Here is a 10008-nt window from a genome sequence, read left to right as displayed (position 1 = left end):
CCCTGCAGGACACTGCTTGTCACCGGCTGCCATTCCGAAAAAGAACCTTTTATCCCAACTCTCTGCCTTCTGTCAGACAGCCAATCCTCAATCCATACCAGTAGCTCACCTCGAACACCATGGGCCCTCACCTTGCTCAGCAGCATCCCGTGTGGCACCTTATCAAAGGCCTTTTGGAAGTCTAGGTAGATAACATCAACTGGGTTTCCCTGGTCTAACCTACTTGTCACCTCTTCAAAGAACTCCAACAGGTTTGTCAGGCACGACCTCCCCTTACTAAATCCATGTTGACTTGTTCTAATCCAATCCTGCTCTTCCAAGAATTTAGAAACCTCATCCTTAATGATGAATTCTAGAATTTTACCAACAACTGAGGTTAGGCTAATTGGCCTATAATTTTCCATCTTTTGCCTTGATCCTTTCTTGAACAAGGGGGTTACAACAGCGATCTTCCCATCATCTGGGACTTTCCCTGACTCCAGTGACTTTTGAAAGATCTCCACCAATGCCTCCGCTATTTCCTCAGCCACCTCCCTCAGAACTCTAGGATGTAGCCCATCGGGGTCAGGAGATTTATCAATTTTAAGACCTTTTAGCTTTTCTAGCACTTTCTCTTTTGTAATGGCAACCATACTCAACTCAGCCTCCTGACTCCCTTTAATTGTTGGGATATTACTCATGTCTTCCACTGTGAAGATTGATGCAAAGTACTTGTTAAGTTCTCCTGCTATTTCCTTATCTCTCATCACGAGGCTTCCAGCATCAGTTTGAAGTGGCCCAATGTCTACTCTTGCCTGTCGTTTGTTTCTTATGTATTGAAAGAAACTTTTACTATCATTTCTAATATTACTGGCTAGCCTACCTTCATATTTGATCCTCTCCTTCCTTATTTCTCTCTTTGTTATCCTCTGTTTATTTTTGTAGCCTTCCCAATCTTCTGATTTCCCAGTGCTCTTGGCCAGGATCTTTCTTTTTCTTTGATAGATTTCCTGACTTCCTTTGTCAGCCATGGCTGTCTAATCCCTCCCCGGATAATCTTTCTCTTCGGGATGAACCTCTGTACAGTGTCCTCAATTTTACCCACAAACTCCTGCCATTTTTGCTCTACTGTCTTCCCTGCTAGGCTCTGCTTCCAGTCTATTTTCGTCAGTTCCTCTCTCATGCCCTCATAGTTACCTTTATTTAACTGTAACACCATTACATCCGATTTTGCCTTCTCTCTTTCAAACTGCAGACTGAACTTTACCATATTATGATCGCTGCTTCCTAAGTGTTCCCTTACTTTAAGATTTTTTATAAAGTCTGGTTCATTACATAGCACTATGTCCAGAATAGCCTGCTCCCTTGTGGGCTCCATGACAAGCTGTTCCAAAAAGCCATCCTGTAAGCATTCCATGAATTCCCTTTCTTTGGATCCACTGGCAACATTATTTACCCAGTCCACCTGCATATTGAAGTCTCCCATGATCACCGTGACCTTGCCTTTCTGACATGCCTTCTCTATTTCCCGGTACATGTTGCGCCCCTGGTCCTGACCACTGTTAGGAGGTCTGTACATAACTCCCACTATGGTTTTTTTTGCCTTTGTGGTTCCTCAATTCCACCCACACAGACTCCACATCATCCGACGCTATGTATAGATTTAGTGTAGCTTTGACAGTACAGACTTGATGGGATGACCAGCCTCTTTACTGTATGATTCGATGTTTCTATGAGTATGACTATGTCAGGCTGCTGCAAGACAAATTCTGGCGCTGACAGATGTTAGTAGGGATGACTTTGCAGGTTGATTGGGCTGAGTTTGCTGTTGGTGTTTCCAACAACTGCCTAGGTTAATGCAAAATAGTCTGTTTCATTCCTTTTATTGAGGCTTTTATGCAGCTTTGATACAACCAAGTGACTTGCTAGGCCACGTCAGAAGGCAATTAAGCATCAACGACATTGCTGTGGGTCCTGAGTCACATGTAGGCCAGACCAGGTAAGGACGGCAGATTTCCTTCCCTAAAAGACGTTCCAGAGAGCCTGACTGGAAAGGAATATCACTTATGTTGAACACTAAAATAGAACCAACACTTGTGACTTACATAGACTTGACCCATCCCTGGGTCTGCTTTATAAAATGCTCAGGTGATGAGTTCCAAGTGGTCCGACCATTGCCTGTTACTGAGAGAACTCATACTCCGCAAACTCCACGGGGAGGTTAATTAGTGCTGCCCTATGGGCCTTGTGGGCATTATCATAACATTAGACTTTTAACTCCAGAGTTTTTAAAATTCAGATCTGACCATCTGTTGTGATGGGATATAAACATGTTCAAATAATCCTGGATTTCTGGGTTCCTACTCCACCAATAACATGACACCACCTTGTTGGAGTACCTTCTGGGCCTTTGCTGTGTGTATCGAACCTTGTATGCCATCTAAATTGTTTTATTTGCCTACATAAGAAAAGGCTGTAAGGTATTTTGAGATGTATGAGGATGTGGTGAAGTGGTATATGAAATGCAAGTTTTCTCTTTTTGTTAATTGCTGTCTTATGTATGATCTCTTGCACTTTTTGAATTTTAAATTTCAAACAAATTTCAATACCCCCCTTTTTGGTGTTAGTAATTTCAATGTTGTTCCCAGAGTTCCTTCGTACAGATGTATAAGATAAATAATGAAAGCCCAAACAATTATTACAGTGAAATATCAATCATTGTCTCATTCTAGCTTGAGCAATTTCCTTTTCTTGATCCTTACAACCACATCCCTCTTCGTCCCACATATAATTATCTTTGTCATGAGTTTCCTATGTGGTCACTTATCAAATGCTTTTTGTACATCCACTCTAAAGCACACAAACCGAATTTCATTAACACATTATCCCTGCTAGTTCATCAGAAAAACCTAGGTTGCTCAATCATGATCTTCCTTTCTGACCCTCATTTGATCATGTTTCTCCAAATGGCTAAAAATGTCATCATCTACAAGTTTACAAACAACTCAAATGAGACTAACCAACCTATATTTTTCTTATTTATTATTTTATCTCTGTCATATAACTTTTTTGCCATTTCCAGATTTGGCACAACATCCCATTTGGAAAATCATAGTCTGAGCCTTTGCCATCTTTTCCTGAGCATCTGTCAGGATCTTCAGGTGCCAGAATATTAGGCCTGGGTGATTTTCTAATTTAAATAATTACATTAAAACAATATGATTTCCCTACAAACTCCAGATTACTGGAACTGCTGGTTGTATGAGCAAGAGAAAGCCATGCAGTCTGTCAAGATTGCTCCATCTGTTAACACAACTGGAATCTAAAAATCTCTCAACCTATATTTTAAACATACTCGATGACTGAGCTCCCAGAACCCTTTGTGGGATTCCCAAGATTCCCAATCTTCTGAGCCAAAAAAGGAATTCTCCTTCGTTGGTCTTAAGTGGCTTCTCCCTCATTCTGAAATTATGTTCCCTGGTTCTAAACTAGGGAAAGCATCTTACCTTCATCAGCCATGTCTATTCATCATAAATAGTTTCAAATGAGATCACTTCCTATTCTTTACTCTGGATAATACAGACCCAGTTTCTCCCCTACAGCAATGAAGGTAAAGGGACCAAAAGTTGTCCAGGTGCAGCTCCTATCCAATTAAGTAAGACTTGATTGTCCTCAAATTCTTTTGTTTTTAAAGCTCACACACTGTTAGCCTTCTTAATTGACTGCTGCAACAACATTGTCAGCCTTCAGTGATTTATTAACAAGGATATCCAGATCCTTTGTGCACCTATATTTTCTAACCTCTTACTAAAATACTCTGCATATCTGTTCTTTCTCACATTTTCCCATATTATATTTTATCTGCTATGTTATCAGCCACTTAGTCTCTCTCCAAAATCTCAAAATGCTTTCTATTTTCTTCACAACACACATTCCCGACAAACTTGAGAGTATTACATTTGGTCCCCACATCCATATTGTTGATTCAAGTTGTGAACAGCTAGAGCCGAGTATTAATCCTTGTGGGTTTCCCCATTACACTCAACCCGCCAAAGGGATAATAACTCTCCAAATGTTCTTTGGCAACATTAAGGAATAATTAGCCATTTTATCATTATGTAATACTCGAGCTAAAATAGCCCATTTTCTACTCCGTTCTTCAACATACTTCGCTGGAAGATCATATTATCATACAAAGTAAGAAAGGATATTCTAATTCTTATACACTCAAGAAAATAATCCTCCAAGGCATTAGTGCAAATTAGCTTTACACAGTCTAAGTGCAGATTGAAGTCAACCATGATTATTGTATTATCCCTATTCTTCTGATTAATACCATTCCCCACACTAACATCACTGATGGGGACCTTTTAAGCAACTCCTATGAATGTTCATCTCTGTTTCTTTGATCCACAAACAGATTCTACATTTTGTTCTTTCAATCTGAGATCTTCCCTTTCTAATGTACTGACCCTGCTCCTTGTTATCAGTATTAACCACCTCTTTTTCCTCATTGTGTGTCCATCACAAATGTCAAGTATCCTTGAATATTCACTTCCTAGTTTTGGCCACTGTGCAGCCATATTTCTGTAATGTCAATTAGATCATATCCATTTACCTCACTGTGTCTTCAAATAATTTGTCTTGTTGTGCATATTGTGTGCATTCAGGTACAGTGCCCTTAACTTTGACTTTTTGTCATTATTTTGCATTCTGTTGATGTGGTGTTCACCTTCATATTGTCTGCCTTTTCGTTTCACTTGCTACTTTTTTACCTCCTGTTACCAGTTTTAGTGCCTTCTAATCTGAGCCATCCCCATCCACCCGCCCCCGCCCCGCCCCCCCACCACCCCCCCCCCCCCACCACCTCCCCCCCCCCCCCACCACCCCCCCCACCCCAATCTTGGCTTCCTAGCCCCATGACATACTCATTTAAACCCTCACCTGACAGCACTAGCAAATCCTCCTGTGCAGATATCAGTCCAAGTCCTGTTAAGATGTAACTCTTCCAGGTTATTAATCACCTGCCTACTCCAGAACCAGCCCTAGTGCCTCAGAAATCTGATGCCCTCCCTTCTCTAGCCATCTGTTCAATTGCTCCTCTACTCCTATGCTAACAGGTATGTGGCACTGGGAGTCTGCTATCACTGCTTGAAATTGTACTTTCTAATTTCTTTCCTAAAATCTGGTTTCAGGAGCTCATCCCTTTTCCTCGCTATGTTCTTGATACCAATATGGATCAAGACCTCTGACTGTTCACCTCCCCAGAATGTTGTGCAGCTGCTCTGTGACAACCTGTCTGATTCTCGAACTGTAGAATCCTTATTGCCATTGCACCTCCACTCTTCTCATCCCCCTCCTCCCATGTGGTGCCAGTAACCTGGCTCTGCCTGCACTCCTCTAACAAACTATTGCCCTTAGCCACTGCCCAAAGGCAAGCAAGAAGGACCTGGCATTTCGTGAAGCTTGAAAACCACATTGGGATCCAATGTTCATCACAGTGAAGCTGCTGCCTGGTTTGAGTGACATTGTGGAAACTCACTCAGTCAAAAAATATGAGAGATCAGATCTAGGTAGGAACAAGTGGGCTTATTAATTTTCTTTGAAAAGTGTTTAAGACTATGTGTATGTGTTTTAAGAAACTTTCAACAGGCTGCGGTTTGCCACAAGTGGGTTTCCATCCTGATGTCAGATTCATTTCTGGGTCAAGGACCTGGAAAAGACCAGGGCAGGGCATTCGGTGCAATCTGCCAGGAGTTAAACAATTAAACTATTGAACTAGGGACTGCTTCCATGCAATGAGGTCTGTTCGACACAATTCAGATATGGCCACCAGTCTCCTCAACAGTGTGAGTATTGGGCTAGCAACTGGAGCAGCAGTGGTGCCAAGGAGGTGAAGGGCAGTTGTTTGTTCAGCATGATGAGCGGAGGCATTAGTCTCCATTAGATAGCTATATTGACATGCCTTCAGATCGGGGAGACCTGAACATTGTGATTCTTTATCTCAAAATTAATGAATGGCCTCAAAAATATTGCATCTCTGACCTCCCATTGTGAAATGGCCTGTGTTATATTGCTGAGCTTCTTACAGAGTGAGTGGCCCTTGTACAGTCACAAATATTTGAATTAATCATTGATTTCAGGAAAAGGGCACAAGACAGGAACATGTCAAATTGATGCAAGTCCGTTGACATTTCCATAGTTATAGCATCTCAAAGCCATTTCAATGGGGCTGTGAGAATTCAGCCCGTGGTTCCAATTATAGAAGCTGAGCAGGGAGTTGTGGGGTAGCTCTGATCTTTATTGCTCCCCAAGGAAGTGGGGGAGAGGTGGTGATTGTCTGGTTAAGTCTACAGACATTCAGTCACAGCTTTCATTATGTCTCCCACTCCTTGTGCTATTTCCAATAACCCCATAGCCTCCACACACACATTACACACACAGTTGGAATTAAGGAGAACACTCAGACTGTGTATGTGTCATAATAACCACATCATCCGGATTCGATACTTCACCTGTTGCCCCGGCAACAGTTTGCCTATTTTCTAAACATCGAGGAGATGTTTGAGCATGTCTTGTCCCACCTTCATTTTTGTCTCTTTTCTGAAAGTGCCAACTCTCACTGAGCTATAGATCTATGGGCATCAGTTGTTTCTTTCTCTGAGGGGCCGTTTGGAAGAAATCATCCAAAAAATACACAGACTCAGATGTAACTACATGTTTACAAACACACAAACACTGACAATCAGGAAAAGAGCCTCTCGTCAGCATACAATTTTGATGCTGATTGTAACATGATTATATTTTGCAATCTCATCCAAAAAATTGCACCTCTTCCAAAAGCAGCAAAGAGAGATTAAAAACCCAGGTCATTTTCGGGAAATTAAATCTGGGAAATTCCTCCCAGACTCATTTAGGCAATTGAAACCAGCTTTAGAAGTTGCTGTCATCCTGATAATTCTGTTTAGCACCATCTTTTAAACAGGATGGTCTCTTTAAAGTTAAAATTAATTTTAAATGATTTTAAAGAACAATGACAGTACATACACAAAGATTTTCACATGGACAGATATTCTGTCGTGTGAATGGCATATCCTTATGCACGAGCTACGTGATATATATAAAAGCCAATCATGCCCTCTGGGGTTTTATATATGTTTCAGTTGGATTATAGTTGCCTCATAACATTTAACAAAACTTATGACTGTCCATAATTCTGTTATTTAGCTACCCTTTTCAGACTCCTTTATATTTTTCAGTCTGGGGAACATGCTCAGACATAAATATAATTACAATATGGCATCCAAGAGTTTCATCCTATGGACCTGAGTATTTTGTTAATACAGACCTACACAGAATATTTTATGAGGGTGAAGACTCAATATGCAGCACAGTTAATTGGGGAATTCAGAGGTTATTTTTGATCTCCAGATGTTTTGCAGTACATAAATGAATATAAAGGACAATGTCATCTATTTCACTGCACCCAGATATTAATGAAAACATCCACAATATTTCCCAATTTCCACTTAAAGTACTTCTAATTTACCTGCCTCCCAGGGTGGCAATGAAATAATCTCTAAGCTCGAGCCTGTTCAGGAGTTTATGGCAGTCTAAAACATTGAGATTCAGTTTATCTATTCAATTACACTTTGAATACCTGAAAGCGAACATCCTATTTTTTTTTACCTTCTCCTCATAATTCAGGTGCCTTAAGGTAGGTAACAGTCTGTTTATTTTTCTGTATTGTTTACGATGCCTAAATATTTTTGCAATAGTAGAGCAAGTAGAACAGTGCAAGAACATTGCAGGTGTGCATGCAGTATCAGAATCATTTGCATTACCTGGATTTTATGATTTCTTCCTGTTGTGTATTGAAATCTCTTGTTAGCTTGGAAGCGCACTGTGCTGCTGTGAACTATTTTAGAATTCACCCAGATTATTCACTATTACTATATTTTGTGGCCAAGAGCTACAGCAGTTTGTTACCTTTGTTCATTTTCTTTCCCAGTTTTGTGTGTATTGCTCCATGAGGTATTCTCATTCATCAATCTAGATCTCTCTCTCTGGTTTATCTCTTTCCCCTTCTCAATTTAGTGTCATTAGTAAACATGGATTTGTTTCTGTTTTGTATTGAATTATAGAGCAAGTCCCGTATCCACGGGTCCGGTTACCCCGGTTTCAGTTACCCATGGTTTACCGTGGCCCGAACACATTATAGGGAATATTCCGAAACCAGGGACTATGAGGCTGCTGGGAAGGTACGTTTCCCTTTTAAATGCATGGGTCCGCAAGTATCTGCAGCTTTGGGCTTCCGCGGTATGTCCTGGAATGTATGCCCAGCAGTTACGGGGGACCACTGTGGTTACTAATACTGCCTCATGTCTAGTTATCAAGTTGGCTTCAGCTAGTTTGTTCAATGTATAGTACCTTTGTTATTGCACTGCTCTGCATGGGTGTAGCATTGCGGGAACATTGATGAAATCCTAACTTTACACCTGAAATCAGAAGAACTTTTAAATTATTGAATACAGTTTACATATGTAATAAATTGCCAGAAATAGCACTCAATATGTTATGTGATACCTTTGTAATTGACGTATATGGTAATAGCAAGTGACTGGCTTTATTTGTCAGGTAGACTCAGTTCTCATTAGTATCATGAACTGTGTTAGTGTTGGGGATAATGCACCAATGCATTGAAATGTGTGAGGTTGGTTTAGCTCAGTTGGCTAGACAGTTGGTTTGCAAAGCAGTATAATGTCAACAATGTGTGTTCAATCCTCACACTAGCTCTGAACATTCTCCTTCAGATTAAATCATCACGAGTCATCTAATAAGAGAGAGCCCTGTGGTCTGGTAAGTGTTCACTGAAGTGTCAGCCAAAAATAAGCTTATTTAATTCATTAAAAAGAACTTCACTCTCTCCCTGAATTTTATAAAATAGCTGTAGCATGAATATATTTCCTGCATTTAAAATCTAATCTGAAGATTTAATTTAAATATCTAAAGGGTTTTCTTTTACAGTAATGTGGTTTAGAGACTTCGTTCTATTTAATATTAAACATGTCTTGGATTTATATCTGTAATCTAGTGCAGTGAAACTCTCGCATTTCCAACGCCCCTCCCCCAAGTCCCCCCTCATTCTTTTATCTTAGCCTGCTGGACACACTTTCCTCATTCCTGAAGAAGGGCTTATGCCCGAAACGTCGATTCTCCTGTTCCTTGGATGCTGCCTGACCTACTGCGCTTGTCCAGCAACACATTTTCAGCTCTGATCTCCAGCATCTGCAATCCTTACTTTCTCCTCCAGTGAAACTATAACACAAGTGAACGTTAATCATGAGATTTTTCCACCTCAATCTGTAAAATATGTGTTATGTTCAGTTATATATTTAAATGTGCTGATAAGTATGTCCTGTCTGTTGAGAATTTTCTTCCCATTGTAATGCAGGAAGTACCATTTCCAAACAATTACTTACACTTGATAACCAAGAGTTACCTCAGATATAATCTAGACTTTGGTATGCAGGGTACAATTTCAAAGTATGCAGATTACACAATGCTGGGAAGCAGTGTGATTGTGCTGAAAATAGTCATAGATTTCAAATAACAGGCGATACATTAAATTTTAAAGCAGGAAAGTGTGAAGTGGTATATATTTGGCTGGAAGAAAGAGGGCAAGAAATGGGAAACAAAGGATATTACTCTATCGGGGTGCAGGAGCTGGTGGAACTTTTGGATATTTGTACACAAATCACTGAAGATGGCAAGACAAGTTGAGAGAACGGTTAATAAATTACATCAGATCCTGGGTTTTATAAATTGAGAAATGAGATTAAAATCCTGAAACTCCTTTTTCTGCAGCTCTCTGGGTGTACTTGCACTAGCTGGGCTGCATTCAAGAAGGCAGCTTACCACCACTTTCTAAAGCGCAATAAATTCTGGCCTTACCTGGGTCAGCCATGTCCCCTCAAGGGAACTAAAAGCAAGAAAGCTGTGATAAACCTGGAAAGAAAACATTGATAA

Source organism: Chiloscyllium plagiosum, unplaced genomic scaffold (assembly GCF_037043375.1).
Source record: "Chiloscyllium plagiosum isolate Xiang-an unplaced genomic scaffold, Cpla_swu_hap1 HiC_scaffold_18, whole genome shotgun sequence".
Classification (NCBI taxonomy): domain Eukaryota; kingdom Metazoa; phylum Chordata; class Chondrichthyes; order Orectolobiformes; family Hemiscylliidae; genus Chiloscyllium; species Chiloscyllium plagiosum.
This window is presented reverse-complemented; position numbering follows the sequence as displayed.